The sequence below is a fragment of the Rhinatrema bivittatum genome, chromosome 2 (genome assembly GCF_901001135.1).
Source record: "Rhinatrema bivittatum chromosome 2, aRhiBiv1.1, whole genome shotgun sequence".
Taxonomy (NCBI): domain Eukaryota; kingdom Metazoa; phylum Chordata; class Amphibia; order Gymnophiona; family Rhinatrematidae; genus Rhinatrema; species Rhinatrema bivittatum.
The window spans coordinates 559820153-559829194 of record NC_042616.1 but is presented as its reverse complement, the minus strand read 5'-3'; positions in this window follow the sequence as shown (position 1 = coordinate 559829194).

The window sequence follows — 9042 nt, the reverse complement described above, 5'->3', positions numbered from 1 at the left end:
TTTAATCATATCTTTTTGACAGTAATAAATAATAATAGGTAATATTTATCTGTCATTAGGGCTTACAAGTCCAGGATTTTTTTTACCTGGACTATGAACTTTTGTGATTATAGCCTTCTAGCTATTTTTCCTTCCATTGTCTCACCACTATAGATTCTCATACTTCCCGACACTTTTTACAACCTGTTGTTTATAGGTAGTTTCATAAAATACCTTTTTGTGTATTCTAATTCCCCCACTTGCTTTTTTGCAGTGACAGACTGATTCAACAAACTTTCATCTGCCATGCCCGTCATCTTGTTTTAAACTCTTGGAAATGTATGATCTTTACTATACCCCTAGGATTTTGGTTCCTCTTTCAGGCAGATGCAGACTATCACTGTAGTAAAGTCTTTTATGTTTTCATACAATATTAATCCCCAGGAAATCTAAAATCCTCCTTTTTGTGCCTGCTGTTCAGCCACACATTGTGAAATAGCCTATCTTCAGGTAATACATCAGAAAATGCCACACTAACTGCCAAAGACCCTCCTCTATGTTTTTGACTATAACATTAATCATATTTTCTTTCTACTTTAGCAATAGCTAAGAATGTTCTTTATATTCTGGCTAGCTATAGATACCATTTGGCATTTGAACTTCTATCCTCTTAAAAGCCTGCCCTCAGATCTTCTGAATATCACTTTTATGACCAATTTGCTGTTTAGGAAAATCTGAATCTTGCCAGGCATTTGACTTCTATAGTCAAATATAACTGAAGGATGAATCAAGCCCTGAGTAAAATGACATGTACCATTAGTGAAAGTCAGACCCAGATACTATTAGGGATGTGCGCTCATTTTGGATGAATTAGGCAATTTCAAAGAAATTGCCTAATTCATTCAAAGAAATTGCCTAATTTGTCCTGTTTCAGGAAACCCAAAAAATGAACGTAATTTTTATGAAATTTTGGAAAAATTTGTTTTTCAGGTTAGTGCGTTTAAATGTTAGCATGCACTAATGGGGAGTTAGTGTGCGCTAACCCGAAATTTTGTGTTCCCCGAAAAAAAAAGCCCAAACCGCAGAAAAACACAATTTCCCGCTGCGGGCAGAAACCGAAGCCTGAACCGATAGGTTCGGGCTTTGCACATCTCTAGATATTATCAGCAGCAGGCAGATTTTACTTTCAAAGAAGAAAAACATTGTTTAATTGAAATACTTGTTTCAAATAAAAGTATTGTATAACAAATCGCAGAAAGATTAAATGATTTCTTTGCTTCGGTGTTTACTGAAGAAGATGTTGGGGAGGAACCCATAATGGAGAAGGTTTTCATGGATAATGATTCATATGGACTGAATCAAATCACGGTGAACCTAGAAGATGTGGTAGGCTTGATTGACAAACTGAAGAGTAGTAAATCACCTGGACCGGATGGTATACACCCCAGAGTTCTGAAGGAACTAAAAAATGAAATTTCAGACCTATTAGTAAAAATTTGTAACTTATCATTAAAATCATCCATTGTACCTGAAGACTGGAGGATATCAAATGTAACCCCAATATTTAAAAAGGGCTCCAGGGGTGATCCGGGAAACTACAGACCAGTTAGCCTGACTTCAGTGCCAGGAAAAATAGTGGAAAGTGTTCTAAACATTAAAATCACAGAACATATAGAAAGACATGGTTTAATGGAACAAAGTCAGCATGGCTTTACCCAGGGCAAGTCTTGCCTCACAAGTCTGCTTCACTTTTTTGAAGGAGTTAATAAACATGTGGATAAAGGTGAACCGGAAGATATAGTATACTTGGATTTTCAGAAGGTGTTTGACAAAGTTCCTCATGAGAGGCTTCTAGGAAAAGTAAAAAGTCATGGGATAGGTGGTGATGTCCTTTCATGGATTGCAAACTGGCTAAAAGACAGGAAACAGAGAGTAGGATTAAATGGGCAATTTTCTCAGTGGAAGGGAGTGGACAGTGGAGTGCCTCAGGGATCTGTATTGGGACCCTTACTTTTCAATATATTTATAAATGATCTGGAAAGAAATATGACGAGAGAGATAATCAAATTTGCAGATGACACAAAATTGTTCAGAGTAGTTAAATCACAAGCAGATGGTGATACATTGTAGGAAGATCTTGTGAGACTGGAAAATTGGGCATCCAAATGGCAGATGAAATTTAATGTGGATAAGTGCAAGGTGATGCATATAGGGAAAAATAACCCATGCTATAGTTACACAATGTTGGGTTCCATATTAGGTGCTACAACCCAAGAAAGAGATCTAGGTGTCATAGTGGATAACACATTAAAATCGTCAGTACAGTGTGCTGCGGCAGTCAAAAAAGCAAACAGAATGTTGGGAATTATTAGAAAGGGAATGGTGAATAAAACGGAAAATGTCATAATGCCTCTGTATCGCTCCATGGTGAGACCGCACCTTGAATACTGTGTACAATTCTGGTCGCCGCATCTCAAAAAAGATATAATTGCGATGGAGAAGGTACAGAGAAGGGCTACCAAAATGATAAGGGGAATGGAACAACTCCCCTATGAGGAAAGACTAAAGAGGTTAGGACTTTTCAGCTTGAAGAAGAGACGATCAAGGGGGGATATGATAGAGGTGTTTAAAATCATGAGAGGTCTAGAACGGGTAGATGTGAATCGGTTATTTACTCTTTTGGATAGTAGAAAGACTAGGGGGCACTCCAATGAAGTTAGCATGGGGCACATTTAAAACTAATCGGAGAAAGTTCTTTTTTACTCAACGCACAATTAAACTCTGGAATTTGTTGCCAGAGGATGTGGTTAGTGCAGTTAGTATAGCTGTGTTTAAAAAAGGATTGGATAAGTTCTTGGAGGAGAAGTCCATTACCTGCTATTAAGTTCACTTAGAGAATAGCCACTGCCATTAGCAATGGTAACATGGAATAGACTTTTTTTGGGTACTTGCCTGGTTCTTATGGCCTGGATTGGCCACTGTTGGAAACAGGATGCTGGGCTTGATGGACCCTTGGTCTGACCCAGTATGGCATTTTCTTATGTTCTTATGTTCTTAAATGAATATCCGCATACCACGCTACTCTACTTCTTTCATGTCATCTTGATTTTCTCTCGCTCCCCTTACATTAGGATACAGGCTACACCACGTGTGACTTTCACCTTTCGTGCATTGCATTGTTTGTAGGTATAAGCAAGCTTATGGCAAGGGAAGCTGAAGAAGCAGTTATGAAGGCAAAAACAACTGTTCATTAGGCGTCAATACAAGGACAATTTTCCTAAATCAATGAGTGTAGTCCTGGCTAATAGGGAGTAGGGGATCTTTATCATTTTTTAGATTCACTATATTCTGTAATCTTTGCACAGCATGTAGTTTAAGGCATTTATCAGTTGATCTATATGTGTGTTGAATTTTCTATTCTTTATCATATGGCACATTGATATTATAGACAGAAATCTTGGTACATGTAATGCCATATTGCTATAGTAATGTCTGGATGATTGAGTGATGGGTGTTTTTGACTTATCTACATTGATGAAACTATACTTACATGTTGCTGTTGTGCATTCTTTGTGCTCTATTTATAACCTTTACCAAATGGTTAATAGTGCTGTGTACAACTACCACCGAGCTCGTTGGGTAGTTTGTGTATTGAAATGCAACTATAACAGTTTAGGATTTACAAATAATGGTGTTGCATAGCTAAAGGCAAACCTGCATCCATTGCATCACTTGATAAGATCAGCTGCCAGCGCATTTCACGCAGTCTCTGTGTGGCACAGGTGATTCAAGATATGGTGGCCGGCTGTGGCTTCCTACACCTATAGTTATCTCTAGAACACTAGAGGGGAGGCATAGTGAGGCACTCAGGTCCATTTGCACTGTCATCAAAAGTACCTTTGACATTTTAAACAGTCACCTCAGGTGTCTGGACAAAATGGTGGTGGGGGGAGGGGGACACTTACAACACAACATACGCACAGCTGCTGAGATCATGCTTTCTGCTGCATGCTTCAAAATTTAATAGTCAGGTATGGCATCCCTGCTGAGACAATCCAGAATCTAGAGGAGGATCTTGTGGTGCCCTCCTGCTTGTCATCAGGAGATGACATAGAATGGGAGCCAGTTTTGCAGCAGAATCATTGAGTGCTACTCGTATAGGTCATGGCCTACTAAAACAGTATTTCCGATCTATGTTGAGCGAGTGCTCCAATGCAAATACCCTTCTCTTACTCTCTTTTTGTTTTCCAGGATCACATTAGCTTCTGTTTGGCTATGTAAGGATTGCCTCTGTGCAGAAGATAAACCTGAGGGATAGGAAAAGACTGGGGGAGGAGGGAGGGTGGACACTTTGCATAATATGGTGCATTCTGGTGACCCCATGTCCCCTTTACACCTCTGGAAGACATATTAACCTCAACTGGAAAAGCTAAAAATACTTGATGATCACTGTTTGCATGTACAATAAAGCTGCCACTTTAACTTTTAATTACAGTATCTCAAACAGGTGACAATGAGAAGACAGCTGGGGCAACTGGTGGTACCATCCTATGCATATGTTTCTCTCTACCCATGAATAGCCCTGCAATGCATCTAGCAATAGTCAATTGGCAGCAGGAGCACCACTTATGTGCCACTTTACTGGCTTGCACAATCCCCTGTGTGTGGGAACTGCTCCACTTGTGCTTCTTTTGCTAGGTCTTCGGCCCATTCTGTGTATGTCTTTCCCTGCCTATCCTGTTTCAGATTTTGATATCATTTGCTAAAGGACAAATATTTTCTGATAATCCTTCTACAATTTTACTTAAAAAGCTGTGGAAAAGAACTGGTCCAAGGACCAATTCCTGCAGAAAACTACTAGTAGAGATGTTCATTTATTCCAAACAAAAGTGCAAAACATGACAAATGCTAATTTGTTTGATTTGGGGGGCTCTGAACTGAATCAAGGGCCCCCTCGCCAAATGAAACAAACCTTATTTGTTCATTTTGTTTTAAACTAATACATCGGGCTTAGGTCTAGGCCTGAAGCCAGGGTCTCACCTAAGGTATATCCAAGGCCCATAGCATGGGCAGTGGCATATACTGGAGCAAGATGCCTTAGGCTTTGCCTTTGCCCGAAGCCGGGGCCTTGCCTAGGGCATAAGCCAAGGCCAAAAGCAGGGGTTATAGCCTAGGCCCAAGCATGATGCCGGGGTCTCAAAGGAAGCATGGGCCAACAAAGGAGCCTCGGCCAAGACCCCAAAAAGTAAAAAAAAAAAAAAAAAAAGAGTACTTACCTAATCCATCTGGTAATCTCACAAAAGCCAGATCTTGATGCTTGGGCCTCAGCCTAGGCCAGGGCCCAGACCTAGACCTGATGCCATGACCTGACCTGAACTCCGGGTCCCAATGCCAGGGCCTTTGCCCAGACCCACACCTGATGTCACGACCCACCCCAGAGGCCAGGTCCTGATGCCTGGGCCTGAGCTCAGGCCAGAGCCTGAGCCCAGGCTGACACTGCGATTTGATCCAGAGGCCGGGTCTCGATGCTGGGGTTTGGCCTGGACCCAGGCCCACTGCTGCAACTCATCCTGGAAGACAGGCCCCGATGCCTGGGGAGCCGAGCCCAGGCCTAATGCCATGACTTGCCATGGAGTCCGGGTTCTGACACCTGGACCTGGGCCTAGACTGGAGCATGAGCTCATGCCTAATGCTGCAATCTGACCCTGAGGCCAGGTCCTGATACCAGAGCCTCGGACCAGACTCAGACTCGACATAGCAACCTTCCCCAGAGGCTGTCTCGAAGTCTCGGCATCAGCCCAGGCCAGATCCCAAGCTCAAGCCCGACACTGTGACCTGACCCAGAGGCTGGGTCCTAATGCTGGAACATAGACCTGGACAGAGGGCCCAATGTCAAGACCTGACCTGGATGACAGGTCCTAAAGCCTTGTCTTCAGCCAAGGCCAGAGCCCATGCTCAGGCCAGATGCCACAACCCAACCTAGAGGCCAGGTCTCAATGCCGAGGCCTAGGCCTGGACCCAGGCCTGACGTAAGGACTTCACCAGGAGGCTGAGTCCCAACACCTGCGCTTCAGCCAGGGAGTTCCTCTTCATGGGTTCTATTTATTCTTTGGCGCATCAATGCCAAATAACGTCATTCATTGTGTTCATGTAGAGTTAATTAACCCTGGCCCACTCACCATAGCGGATAGTGCCATTTTGATATACGGCATTGTATGACATTGCTGTTCATCAAAATTGAGCCGTCTGCTGTGGTGACTGTGCCGGAGTTAATTAACTCGGTCATGATGCCATCATTTGACACTGAAGCACAAGAGAAAGAAGAGGGCCTGAAAAAAGGAACTCCCTGGCCTGGGATCTGAGGTCTGGACCTGACCCTGGGCCAAGGCCCAGGAGTCGGAACCCGGCCTCCTGCCTGAGGCCCTGGTGTCGGGCCTGAGTGCCTGCCTAGCCACAGCCTAGGGACCTGACCTCTGGGTCAGATCGTGGCATCGGGCCTGGGTCTGGGCTGAGGTACCGGCTTTGGGACCTGGCCTTTGGCTCGAGCCGCAGTATCAGGCCTATGTCCAGGCTTGACCTAGGCTGAGGAATTGGCCTTGTGTAGGACAATATTGCGGTGACATAGCTTGGCCTCAACCTAGCCCTAGTCAGCAGATCCCCACAGACCAGGTAAGAGGTGGCCGGGGGGATCCTGGCCCCAGCATTTTTCCAGAAGGGTAAGAGGGAGGCCTAGTTTTTGTTATTTGGTTCATTTTGTATTTTTATTATAGTTTGATTTGGGGTTTTTTTCACATGAATGAAATGAATCAAGCAATCCATGATATGAAATTTGTGGGGAAAAAAACTTCCTGAAAACCAACCGAAAAGAAAAACAATTTTTTTTTTCTCCTTCACATTCCAAACCACTAATAACACCCCTTTCCTTTGAATTTCTATTTGCAGCTACTTTGTTGACTTTCCCTCTACCAGTTTCTAACCCAATCTGTCACTTAGGGATCATGCCAAGATTGCTCAATTTATTTGTACGTTGCCTATGTGCAACTGTGTCAAAGGCCTCAATGAAATCCAAGTGGACTGCAGTTAGCATTCTCTTCTGATCCGACTCCCTGGTCATCCAATCAAAAAAATAATAAAAAGCCAAGGACACCATGATATGAGTGAAAAATACAGCATAAGACCAGAAACTGATGTGAAAAAATGTGAGAACTCTAATAGAAAAAACATTTAATCAAACAGTTGACAATTGTAATGCACCTTTACCCAAGCATAATATAGATAAAGGAGAAATGATGTAAGCAGATTATTGCTAGATTCTTTACAGATATCCTTCCTGTGTTTAATGGCAAAAAATACAGCCACAAAGGGCCTAAATGAAAATATAAACAAATCATTTTATCCTTTATCACACAGGTGAACACAGCAAAGAGCACATCATGCAGAAGTGATAACCCTATCTAGTATCTAATATATTTCAAGCACTAGGAACAACTGATGCCATACTACTTAAGCTAGTACAGTTCATAGGTGTGCGACAGGCAGCAACATGAAACACACTCCAATAAAGTCTAAACATTTGTAATCCAGAGGGGTGGACAGGCTGGATCACACCACTACAGCTCATGTGCCTTTCTTTATGTTGATTTTCTGTAACGGAGTATCTGGCCTAAGCACTACCTTTCAAGCAATGACCTCATATTCATTTGACAGAAGTGGAAGACGAGATGCATAGCACCAAAGAAAAATTGGTGAAGAAGAGAACATCTCTCCATGTTATCCCTGGGGCACTTTGCAGGGGCAAGAAGCTAAGGGAAGATAGCAAGGAGGCACATGTAGATGGCAAGGCACTTGAAGGAAATGCACTCCAAAGGAGGCAGAAAGCAGGAGACAAAAGGCTAGAGTCATATAGGATGGAAGCTTTGTACAAAGCAAATCCACTATCTCCAGTTTCAGGGAGGACTGAATACTCAGACGGATGTGTCAGCCACTGCTGTATCATTTCAGTATCCTTTATATTATAATCAAATAAACATCACTATTCTAATATCACTCTGGTGTGAGCTACAGAATCTGTAGTGGTCATATCATCTTTCCCTATTTCATGCAAACATGCAAGCTTACCCTGTATCATAGATCCTTAGACCCCCACCCCCCACTCCCAATTAACTTGTAGGCCCATAGGCTCTCTCCAACCTTGAGATTTTGATAATTATACTCAGCAATCATTATGATACCACCATAACCTCTGCCAAAACAATCCTACAAAAACACATAATTGATCATCATACTTTTAAATATTAAATGGTGTTTATATAGATGGCTAGGTAGATAGCGAGCATGTTTCTGAAATCATGTCATGGTGTCTGATGAAAGTTGATCTATGATTTTTGGTGGTAGACCAAACCAAAAATTAATGAAATATCTACATTTATCAATTAAAGGCCTGATTTTAAAAAGCATTTTACACCCTTAAAAATGAGTTTTACTTGAGTAAATGTATTTTACTCTAGTTAAGTGCGCTTTTGAAAATTGCTACAATAGCAGTTACATTTACACGTGTACATCTTTTGAAAATTACCCACTTTGGTAATCTCTGAAATGACTGGATGGATTGAAGAAGGATATTTCCAAGTAGTATGTGAACATAAGAACATGCCATACTGGGTCAGAGCAAGGGTCCATCAAGCCCAGCATCCTGTTTCCCACAGTTGCCAATCCAGGTCATAAGAACCTGTCAAGTACCCCAAAACTAAGTCTATTCCATGCAACTGATGCTAGTAATAGCAGTGGCTAATTTCTAAGTCAACTTGATTAATAGCAGGTAATGGACTTCTTCTCCAAGAACTTATACAATACTTTTTTTAAACCCAGCAACACTAACTGCACTAACCACATCCCCTGGCAACAAATTCCAGAGTTTAATTGTGCCAGTACCGACACCTTTTTTTTTATTGCTTGCAGGCCTCATCAGCAGTGATTTTGGTTTATATATTGCTATTCATGATACTTCAAATTGGATTACATTCAGGTAGTACAGATATTTCCCTCCTCCCACAGGGTTTACAA